General features: G+C 41.4%; 1 protein-coding gene across 1 annotated transcript in view; it reads right to left on the bottom strand.

Annotated features, from left to right (window-relative positions):
* caly (calcyon neuron-specific vesicular protein) overlaps positions 1-1894 on the bottom strand; it is a 12298-nt gene extending 10404 nt beyond the window's left edge. Inside the window, exon 1 of the mRNA XM_042105633.1 lies at positions 1766-1894. The gene's annotated coding sequence lies outside the window, so the exon portion shown is untranslated. The remainder of the gene's footprint in view (positions 1-1765) is intronic.
* Between the last annotated feature and the right edge of the window lie 9118 nt (positions 1895-11012).

Here is an 11012-nt window from a genome sequence, read left to right as displayed (position 1 = left end):
AACTGAAGCACATCTGTTCATTTGTTTTCTTGACATCAGCAGCATGTAAGCATCTTGCTCCCACTGCGAGAGTGGAACTGAACTGCAAATGCTATATATGCATGTCTACATACAGTATTATGTGAACATTCTACATGTAGGGTTACGGGGGTCTCACATGAGTGCCAGCGAGAGTGTGTATGTTTAATTCTATATCTTTAGTTGCAAGTGATTATATGTGCGCATATATGGTATAATGTACTGGAAGTGGATTTGTGTGTGTGTGTGTGTGTGTGTGTGTGTGTGTGTGTGTCGGCACAGAGCGCACAGCCTCAACAGACAACTTAACTTCAGTCTCTACTCTCTCTCTCTGTCACACAAACAAACACACACACACACACACACACACACACACACACACACACACATCTTCATCACCTCAGGTATGTGCTAGACGCTGACTCGAATGAGCCCCACACAGGACTCCATTAGCTGCCCTGGAGGAGTGTTCTCAGCCTGCGCAACAGCAATGCTCATCAGTTGTCCACACGTATGAGTGTGTGTGTGTGTGTGTGTGTGTGTGTGTGTGTGTGTGTAGTGGCTCTGACACAGACGTGGGTGTGATTAGTCACTGAGCTAATTGGCAATGCAAAGCGAGTTTAGGCAGCAAGCCAAAATTGCTCTACAGACTGAGAAAGCACACAAGATAAACAAGCAAGAGAAAGAGAGAGAAAAGATAAACAAGCAAGAAAGAGAGAGTACGAGAGAAACTGATGCAGAAGGAGAAGCAAGGAAATAAAAAAAGATAACAAGACAAATGTAGGTACTAGGTAGCCTAATTTAGATTCTGTGGTTTACCGTTTACCTATCTAGTAATATATTAGGCCAGTGACCCAGATGGCGTGTGTGTTTAATTAACGGTAGAATGATATGTGAAGCAAGTAGCCTAGAGGATGCCACAGAGGCGTGTCTAAATTCGTCGAATCTGGCTGTCTGTAGACCACAGTGGCCCTGGGTCCTCGATGATGGACAGTTAACCTAGAACGCGCAATATCTCTGAACAGCTTACCGCATTAATATGTAGTTGCCTAGTAGGCCTACACTGTACAGTAGCCTACACGATTGTTGCGACGAAAATGGACATAGTCAGATGAACGTCACGATAACAAACGAGACAGAAACCCAGAGCTTGACCGTACGGACACACTGCTCACCTGACCGTCCGTCCCTATTCATGTCAACCTTAACACGACGCCACAGTCCCAGTCGCCTCCTTTCATATGTAGAATTGCGGGTATAGAAGCTATTGCAGACGATTTTACCTCACGGCATATTGAGAAATAGTGAAGAAAACCACATTCACACTCAAACAAACAATTCCCTGTTTTTTCTCGCTCTTATATTCTCGTAATAAAGAACTCTGGTTTAAAAAGGCAACACTGAAAATGCTATTCGGTTGAAAAGCCCCGTATGAAATTCTGATGCAGTAGGCTACTTGACATATTTTATTCTAACGATAACGAAAATCAATGGAACATTTTACAAGCTTAATAGCCTTCTACGTTTTCAAATGGCATAGAATTCATTCACGAAAAAACTGGAAACCTGAAAGCCCTCCTCTTTTTGACACAGCTGTAGTCACTGTAGTCCCTGCCATCGAGCTAGTTATGAAAAAAACGCCAATAATTTAAGCAGATGACCAGTTTACGACGACGGGATGGCAAATTCGTCCTTTTTAGTCACCCACATTTAATATAAGATATTTTTCGAACGGTGGACTACTCACCGAAAATCCAGACGGTAGTCTTTGTGGTGGTGCGTATTGGATGCTGAGCTATAAGCAGTACGAGCGAGCGGAGACTGGTTACCGTGGAGATGACTGGTTCAGAGATCGAGCCTGCGCCAGCGTGTCAGCAGTCGCAGCATCTTCCAAGAAACTGTCGCCTCAATATGATGTAAATTGCGCAACAAATGTTGAGGGGTGGAGTTGACATGCAATTAATTAATTGTATGCATTTAGTGCAAGGTAAGAAAGAACACTGGCCATTCCCACGAAAAGGTACAAATATCTCATATCATATCTCATCAGGATATTAATTGGTTAAAATGTTGCGCGAAATATTGGTTGGATAGATAATAAAACGAAGCGACATGTTCTGCATATTCAAGTGAGATAATTATGTGTTTCAAAACCCTCATGTTGAAAACACATTTTCAACCCATACCAGCTATGAGGCTATCATTGACATGAGTAGAATAATACATTATTATTATCATTATTAGCCTATTATTGTTAATAATAATGTGTTGTGTGTATTTTAGTCATCAGGATACCATTACTAAATAAAACAAAATGTCAAAATATTTAGATAGGCTGCAGCCCATTGGCACCCTCATATGAACTAGTTTGCAATCAACTCAACTGAACTCAGTGTCTAGTTCAACAACCTACCGTTTAATAGAGCCTGCAATTAAATTAAAATGTATGCTATGCATTGCTGTATTCTATTGCAATCTTCAAAACAAAAAAATCAATGGAAAACCTAGATTAATTTGTGCTGTCAGGACTGACTGAGGTTTTCTGAGGGAGAACTGATAGGCCATGCTTTTAAAGTTGGCCCAGTCACCATAGGTGAACCCTATGTCAATCTTTGTATCATTGTACATATAGTAGGCCTAATACGTAGTATAATTATATATACTCTTTTGATCCCGTGAGGAAAATTTGGTCTCTGCATTTATCCCAATCCGGGAATTAGTGAAACACACAGCACACAGTGAACACAAAGTGAGGTGAAGCACACACTAATCCCGGCGCAGTGAGCTGCCTGCAACAACAGCGGCGCTCCGGAGAGTGAGGGATTGTGTGCCTTACTCAAGGGCACTTCAGCCGTGCCTACTGGTCGGGGTTCGAACCGACAACCCTCCAGTTACAAGTCCGAAGCGCTAACCAGTAGGCCACGGCTGCCCCACCTAGCCTATATGTGGAGACTGGAACTGATTGGGAATGATGGTTAAAGAAAGCAACCAACTAAAAAAACTCTCTCTCGCACGCACACACGCGCGAGTGAGAGAGAGGCCAACAGAAGAAGTCACTCTCACCTAGCCTGCACAGATATGCCTATGAAAACACACACACACACACGCACACACACTTGAGGAGGGAGAGAGAGAGAGGGGAGCCCACAGAAGATGAGAGTGAAAGTCACCTAGCCTACACATAACACAGCTAGGCCTGTGAAAACAGAGAGCGAGAGAGAGAGAGAGGCTGATTGACAGAGGAAAGGTCCAAGGCCTTTGAACATCTAAGGGAGAGTGGGCAGAAAAGAGAATCTTTTCGTGTCACCAAAACGAGGCCCCTCGCTGTCTTTTTCAGACGCGGCTGGATTTTTACAAAACTCATCAGGCCATACAATGCTGACGACCTCAAACCACACACACACAAAACGTAACATCTCTCACATAGGTTATTATTCTCTTCGCCCACTTTCTTCGACAGAGCTCAAACATTTATTAATTTGACCTTTTCGTTCGTGGCGTCAGCTCCCTCAAAGACCAGTCTCCGTCTCCGTGTCTTTAAGAGGGCCGTCGGAGACGCACTCAGTGGGGGGAATCAGGCTACTTGCCTTCCCTAGCTTTCCCCAGCCGAGAGACACAAAGGCGGCTCCAGGCGAGTATAATGAAAATGAGAATCAATTAGGTTATGGGCTTTGGAGGCGAAGGGGGGGCTTTGTCCACTGAAGAAAGAGGATTCATTGCCGAGTGAGAGAGAGGGCTCAGGGAAGGGGAGGCGAAAGAGACGGCCTAGAAAATGGCGCGCCTATTATTCATACAACATTATAGACATTGGTTTTACTTTTTAAATTATTATTATTAATAATAATTGAAGGAGATTGCTTGTGTCAAATGAGTTTAGATTAAAAATTGGGTGGCTGACACATAGGCCTAGTCGTGTGTCCATGAAATGTTAGAAACAGAATGATGAAAATCAATTTATCTGATTGAGATTAGCCTTTTAGAACGTGTTAAAAATGAAAAAATAAGGCCAACTATTTCAGAGAACTGCAAATACCAGAATAAAGGCTACTTATGACTTTTACTTACCTATATTCAAACGCAGAACAATCAACCATAATAGCTTATATTGGATAAGCTAATAGCTTATATTAGCTTATACTGTCGGTGCACTGTTAAATGGCAAAACTGAAGTTGTATAGTAATTGTGCATATCTATTCCAATGAGACATAATAAGAGAGGATGATGGGAAATTAGTTCCCATGAAACTCATTTTTACACATGGAACTGAGCGCAACGCTGCCATCTAGTGACAAGAGTAGGCTGATTGACAGAGGAAAGTCCAAGGCCTGTGGACGTCTATGGGAGAGTGGTTGATAAGAGAGGATGATGGGAAATTACTTCCCATAAAACTCCATTTTACACATGGAATTGAGTGCAACGCTGCCATCTAGTGACAAGAGTAGGCCCATGTCGACATACAATAATCTGAGGCGAAAAGTATGTTGCATCAGCCTCACACTTGTGCCTTTGTGTGTTCTTAGTAAAATTACTTTATATTCAAATGTAACAGATGGCTAACAGGAACTGTCTCACGGGGATTGTCTGTGATTATTGGCTGGAAAATGGAAGTCATGGCCTGTGGCACAAATAAGTAATTATTCATTGTGCCACTAGATGGCAGCGTGTCAATAAGGCATAATGATGAACTGAGAATTTTGGCAGATAGGATAATCTTAATAGACATTGACTGTTTAATATTCATAAAAAAAATAAAAAAAACTTCTTCAGGTGGTGATTCATTAAGATGCAAGATGGTAAACATTCTCAATAAAACACTTCAACTGTTCTAGTTCTTTAAGATCTCAAGCAATCCTGAGGTAGGCCTAATCCTGATTTTTTTTCTGAAGCGATAATGTAATCCTTATTCCTGGCCCCAATCTGCTGTTTTTGGCAGCAGCTGTTACTATGTTTGGACACACAAGCTAAATCTACACAGGCGTGAGTCTATACTTATGCCACGATGTGACGGAATTAGAAACAGGACAACTGCTTTGGTTTTAATACCATCAAGTTCAGTCTGGGTTAAGATGATGACTAGCTGTGCTGTGTCTGCCCTCTAAAACAATAAACATAGCTGTGCTGTGTCAATAATACATACCGGAGCATTGATGTAACCAAAGTCCTTTTAGGCAAGTCCCTCCACTTGGCGGCCATATTGCAACAATTTGAGCACTTATCGGGCATCTATTTAGGCAGAAATGCGCGTGCGCAAGGCTTCACAACACCAATCTTGCTACAGCAGCGAGATCACAACACATGATTGGCACGATGTCTTCACAACACACCACATGATTGGCTCAATGTATTCACATGTCGACGTTTTGCCGCAGAAGGGCTGGGATATGTGTAGACAACGGCCATGTTGGCGTTACAAACTAACCCCATGCATTTCTATGGAGGATTTTTTGAGTGCAGTGTATCCTCATTAGAAAGTCTCAGATGTAACATTTACATGGAAGGCCAGTTGTGTGAAGTATGTACTGTATTGTGTTCACCAGTGGCCTCATAAAGGTGACGTATAAGCCTGTGTAAAACAACTATGACGAGTTATTGGACACTTGTGTCCCGTAGTACACAAAGAAAGCACTAGAGGGACAGATCAGAGAGTGAGCAGGCTTTTAATCATATTATTGTTTTTTAAAAATTGAGTGAGAGTTTCACTCCAATAACGCAATAACAGAGTTTGACGGATAATTAATCTACTGTTTATCCTCAACATTTTGTTCAACTTAATGAGAGAAGAAGCTTGACATAGCTCACTGCCTTTCCAAAATTTCCTGTCAGAGGAATTGACATCTCTCTGTGTATCATGCTTCATATGCAAAGTATGTGTAGATTTTAAGCAGTTTTATAACAGAGTTTTAACTTAAATCTTGCATAATACAGAAAATAGACATTGTATATAACTGATGTTATAACAGTTAGTAAAATAATCTAATAATCTCCAAAAAATAGATTGTTAGACTTGATAACATCGTGTTTAGTCAAGTTGAATGCATGACTCTGTAGTCGGAGACAGTCAATAATATGGGGTGTAGAACATACCTGTCAACTCTCCCATTTTTCCCTGGTTCTCCCGTATTTCAAGGTAATTTCCCGGCACCCTCTCGTTTTGTTATTTCTCCCGGAAAACTCCCGTAATTTGCATGGCCATCAAACTTAATTTTAAAATCATTGATCCATTCATTTTTTCTATTAGTCTGACATCTCCCAGGTTGCCAGATTGTGTATGAAATACACCCTACACATACACGATCACTTATTCAATTTCAACCGTTTTGTCATAGGCTAAAACCTGGCAACCCAAAAACCAAATACGGAAGCGGGTGCCGACTGCGCAGCCTGAGTCTCGCTGTAAGCAAGCGGGCTAGTTGAATGGCCTACTCCAGAACTAGCTGTTGTGAAATTGTTGAGAATTTAATTGATCAACAACAGCAAGCAGCTTTGGAGTTTTGGAAGTAGGCTGCAGGCAGGCAGCTGGTGGATACATAACTGGCATGCGTAAGGTAATGGTAAGGTAAAAGCAACGACCGAAATGCAGTGTTGAAACACGTGTATGAAACGTATTAAATATGCAAACACAGATCCGATATAAACACTGACCACCCCCCCCCCCCGAAAAAAAATTCTCCCGTTTTTGGAAAGCTAATTGTTGACAGGTATGGTGTAGAAGTAATGTGGTTAATATTTTGTGGATAAATTGGGTCTAAAATAAATATAAAGCATTGCTAATGGTGAAAGGGTGTTTTATTAGCATAATTGTTCAAAATTGATTCCATAAAGATGACCCATAATATTTAAGGAATAATGTATAGAACGCCGGCCATTATTGGGAAAATAAGTCGCTTCCGGTAACAAGACCGGTTCGCCCTGTCGGGACTTATTTTCCCAATAATGACCGGCGTTCTATACATTATCCCGCTTATTACACGGCTAGGCTACTTGCCAAAACGAAACAATAAACTCCCCAAGATATGACTCTTTAGCCTACATAGCCTAGGCTATAGCCTATTTGTTACCGTTCATCGTGGCTTTTGCTGAGAAACAAATAGTTTGCAACAACACACGCTGAACTTGAATCAAACATTCTTTAGAACACAGCTGATCAACCGTCTGCTTTTCACTTTTGAATGAAGTTCCAGTAGTTGCGGAGTGATATGAAAGACCTGAATTAGAAGCACAAACTCCTTTGCCATTGACAGCGGTCATTATTTTTTTCAGTGGTCCTTTAGTCGAAAATAATGACCGCTAGAACTTTGGGAAATCCCATTCAAGTCAATGGAGCATTCTACTTGCATTGTGAAGAGCCGTGTAAGGGATAATGTATTGTCCGCCGGTAATTATCAGAAAATAAGTCTCGACAGAGAGAACAAAACCCCGACGCGCAGCGGAACTTTCTGCAGCACTCTGAAGAGCCGTGTAATAAATATACTTATTACACGGCTCTTCATAATGCTGAAGAATGCTCCATTCACTTGAATGGGCCTTCCCAACGTTCGGGCCTATGTTAAATTTATATAATCACCGGCAAAGTATATAATCACCGCTGTCAATGGCAAACGAAAAAAAATTAAATTGGTTTGATGCCTCTGATTCACGTCTTTCATATTCCGCGAGTAGGCTAGTTGACTCGCTTATTGCAATTGAATTTCATTGAAAGTTAGCAAGTTAGACGTTGCCACGCAACACCTGAAACTGTCACATTCTATTTGTTGTGTCAAACTATTTCTTTTTCTTAGCGGAAGCCACAAAACGGTAACAATAATAACATAATTTTAACAGACCCATTTGTGTGAAGTTTCCTGACTCATTTTAATGAGTCCCTTCAGGACGAAGCAAGACCCCTCCTCTGTGTGTCGACTTCCACTGATTGCAGGTCTTCCTTATCAGTTCCTGCCAGTTCTAGTCACATGCATTTTCCTTTTCCCCAAAATGCTCTTTCATGTCTGCATTACTGAATTCACTCCACAGATAGCACAGTGGTGACTCAGTAACATGGCCCAGACGTCCAGGCATTGACCAGACTAGATTGCACCAAACGCTTTTTATTGAAAAGTGTGAGCAAGTATGGATATCCTTTTACCTACATTACCACACACAGACACACACACACACACACACACACACACACACACACACACACAGCAAAGGGACTGACATTAGATTATGTTTAAAATTCTAAGAGGATTTAATATGGGCATTTTCCTTTTCCCCACAATGCTCTCTCATGACTGCAGCTGTCTAAGGCTGTGTTTTCTCCAAAGTGTTACTGAATTCCCTCCACAGATAGCACAGTGGTGACTCAGGACCCAAACGTCCAGGCATTGACCAGACTAGATTGCACTTTTCACTGAAAAGTGTGAGTAAGTATGGATATCCTTTTGACCCCCCCCCCCTTCTATTATCAAGAAAATAATCTGTGATTTCACAAACACACACACACACACACACACACACGGCCAAGAATATGCACACACACAGTTCCACTAAAAAACATACATAACACAACATAACAGTAAAACATATAAAGACAAAACACAGACACACACATTCACACAAACAGACAACAGACGCACGCACACACACACACACACACACACACACACGTACACACACACACACACACACACACGCAGACAAACAATTTGGCCAATATAGCCTAATTTGTTTACCAAGTAAAAGCCACCAATGGAGTCAGTCCCTCCAATATACCTCACTAGTGCAGTGCCTGTTCAAACATGCTATTCCTGTAGCCCAATTACATGCCTGCAGGTAAGCCTGCTTTGAAAATAGAATAGGGAAAAACATATAATTCCAGGTAAGCATTCAATAATGAATAGGCCTACAGATAATATAATAATATAATAAATGTGAAGTGAGCAGAATTTAAGCATGGCTACATGTGACATTTTTTACAAATCAAAATGACATAATCCTAACAGCTGTTTTGAGTCAAGGCTATATGCTTAGCCTATTGAATAACTTGATGATAGAGAAGAAAAAAACATTTTGTGGAATGATGCATCATATGAAATTTGCAACACTGTGACTCAAAAACAGTCTCTGGTGGCCTATAAGTCACATCACACTCTGTCTGCCACTCGTTGCTTGTCGCTGGTTATGCTTTGCATGTGTGGCATTCTGAGACGTTCTTTAATTCGGGACCATCATCGCTCGTTTCAATTTAGGACCTTGCAGTTGGAACTGTCGTTTGCTTATTCAAAGTCTAAAGACAGTCCAAAGTAGCCTGGGCTATTCATATGAGTGACATTACACTCGGTCTGCCACTCGTTGCTTGTCGCTGGTTATGCTTGGCATGTGTGGCATTCTGAGACGTTCTTTAATTCGGGACCATTATCGCTCGTTTCAATTTAGGGCCTTGCAGTTGGAATTGTCGTTTGCTTATTCAAAGTCTAAAGACAGTCCAAAGCAGCCTGGGCTATTCATATAAGTGACATCACACTTTGTCTGCCACTCGTTGCTTGTCGCTGGTTATGCTTCGCATGTGTGGCATTCTGAGACGTTCTTTAATTTGGGACCATTATCGCTCGTTTCAATTGAAGTCCTTGCAGTTGGAATTTTCGTTTGCTTATTCAAAGTCTAAATACAGGTCTAAGTAGCCTGGGCTATTCGAAGTGTCCGTTTATTGCATACCATTTTTTACGTCATTTTGAAGAGTTACTGCATACCTGTGTGTGTTGGCGTGTTGTTGCAAAATCCGCGGAGTTCGCTTTATTGTTAAGGTCAGACATGTTAAGTTTTTACCCATGTAACCTACACTGATCCAGCTCTGCAAAAGCCCTGCTTCTATCCTCCTCACTGGTAGCTTACAGTACAGTGGTGTGTGGAAGGGGGAGTGGCTAGCGGTGAAAGCCAATGTGCTTCTTTTACCGATATATTTAACGATATCTTTTGCATTTCTTGTTCAAACAACGTCAAATTTGGCACTGCACTTACTCATGACTGTTTGAAATCAGTCTGACAAACGGTCAGCGTTATATGTGTGCCACAGACACACAGACACTTCTTGCTTTATAGATAGATGTTTTATTTTCCAAAGAAGCACTGCTGACCTCAAAGATGAGGCCATATCTGGATCACATCTGGATTCCGCTATGTCTGTGCCATTTCTACTTTATGGTATCAGAAAGTGATACCATTCCTCCCAAGATGCAACTGTCACTGACATGTCAGACCCACAGTAAGCACCTACAAGACACATTTCATACATTGAACTACAACTTGTAATTTTCATTGATATTGACCTACAGTAAACACCTGGACTTATCAACTTTTGTACTGTCTTCTTCACCAAAAAGGCAAAACAGTAGTTTCTCTAAATCAGACCCGGCGGCAGACACAAATTCACGGACGGGCATTACACCTTTCCAGGGGGGGCACTGGAACTTAAATTGATCACGGTAGTTTAAGCTTACACTTGACAAAACATTCCAATATGAAAATGTAGATCCAATTGTTGTAAAATGGTGCAGTTGAGACTGGAGCTAGTCATATAAAAAAAAATGCAAAAATAAATCCGCAGATAAAACCAAAATCCTCGTTCATTTGCTAATCACTTTCAGATAGAGTGTTAGGGAGTTAGCCCCGAAGTTACGGATAACTTCGGCCCTGGAGTGGTAAGCTTCCTGTTCTCCGACTAGGTCAGAAGAAAAAAACTGTAAAGGTTAACGCTATCAAACAAACCCAGAAACTACTAGGCATACTTCTACTAACTACGATATGAGATATAGCCTACCTGCGAGCCGATAAGCTGTATTTGTCATCGGATGACAGGGGTTAGTGCAGAAGTGAAGTAGACTGCGCCACGTAACCTCCTCTCCATTTAGGTGATGGGCTTACCTAATGTTCCTGATTGATTAGCTACGGAATAATACAGATTTTACAAGTTTTATTTGCTACTTGCTAGACTGACAAACGTATAGGCTAGGCCTAC

The sequence above is a fragment of the Alosa sapidissima genome, chromosome 9, assembly GCF_018492685.1.
Source record: "Alosa sapidissima isolate fAloSap1 chromosome 9, fAloSap1.pri, whole genome shotgun sequence".
Lineage (NCBI taxonomy): Eukaryota > Metazoa > Chordata > Actinopteri > Clupeiformes > Clupeidae > Alosa > Alosa sapidissima.
Note: the sequence above shows the minus strand (reverse complement) of the source record. Positions and strands in the feature narration are given on the sequence as shown.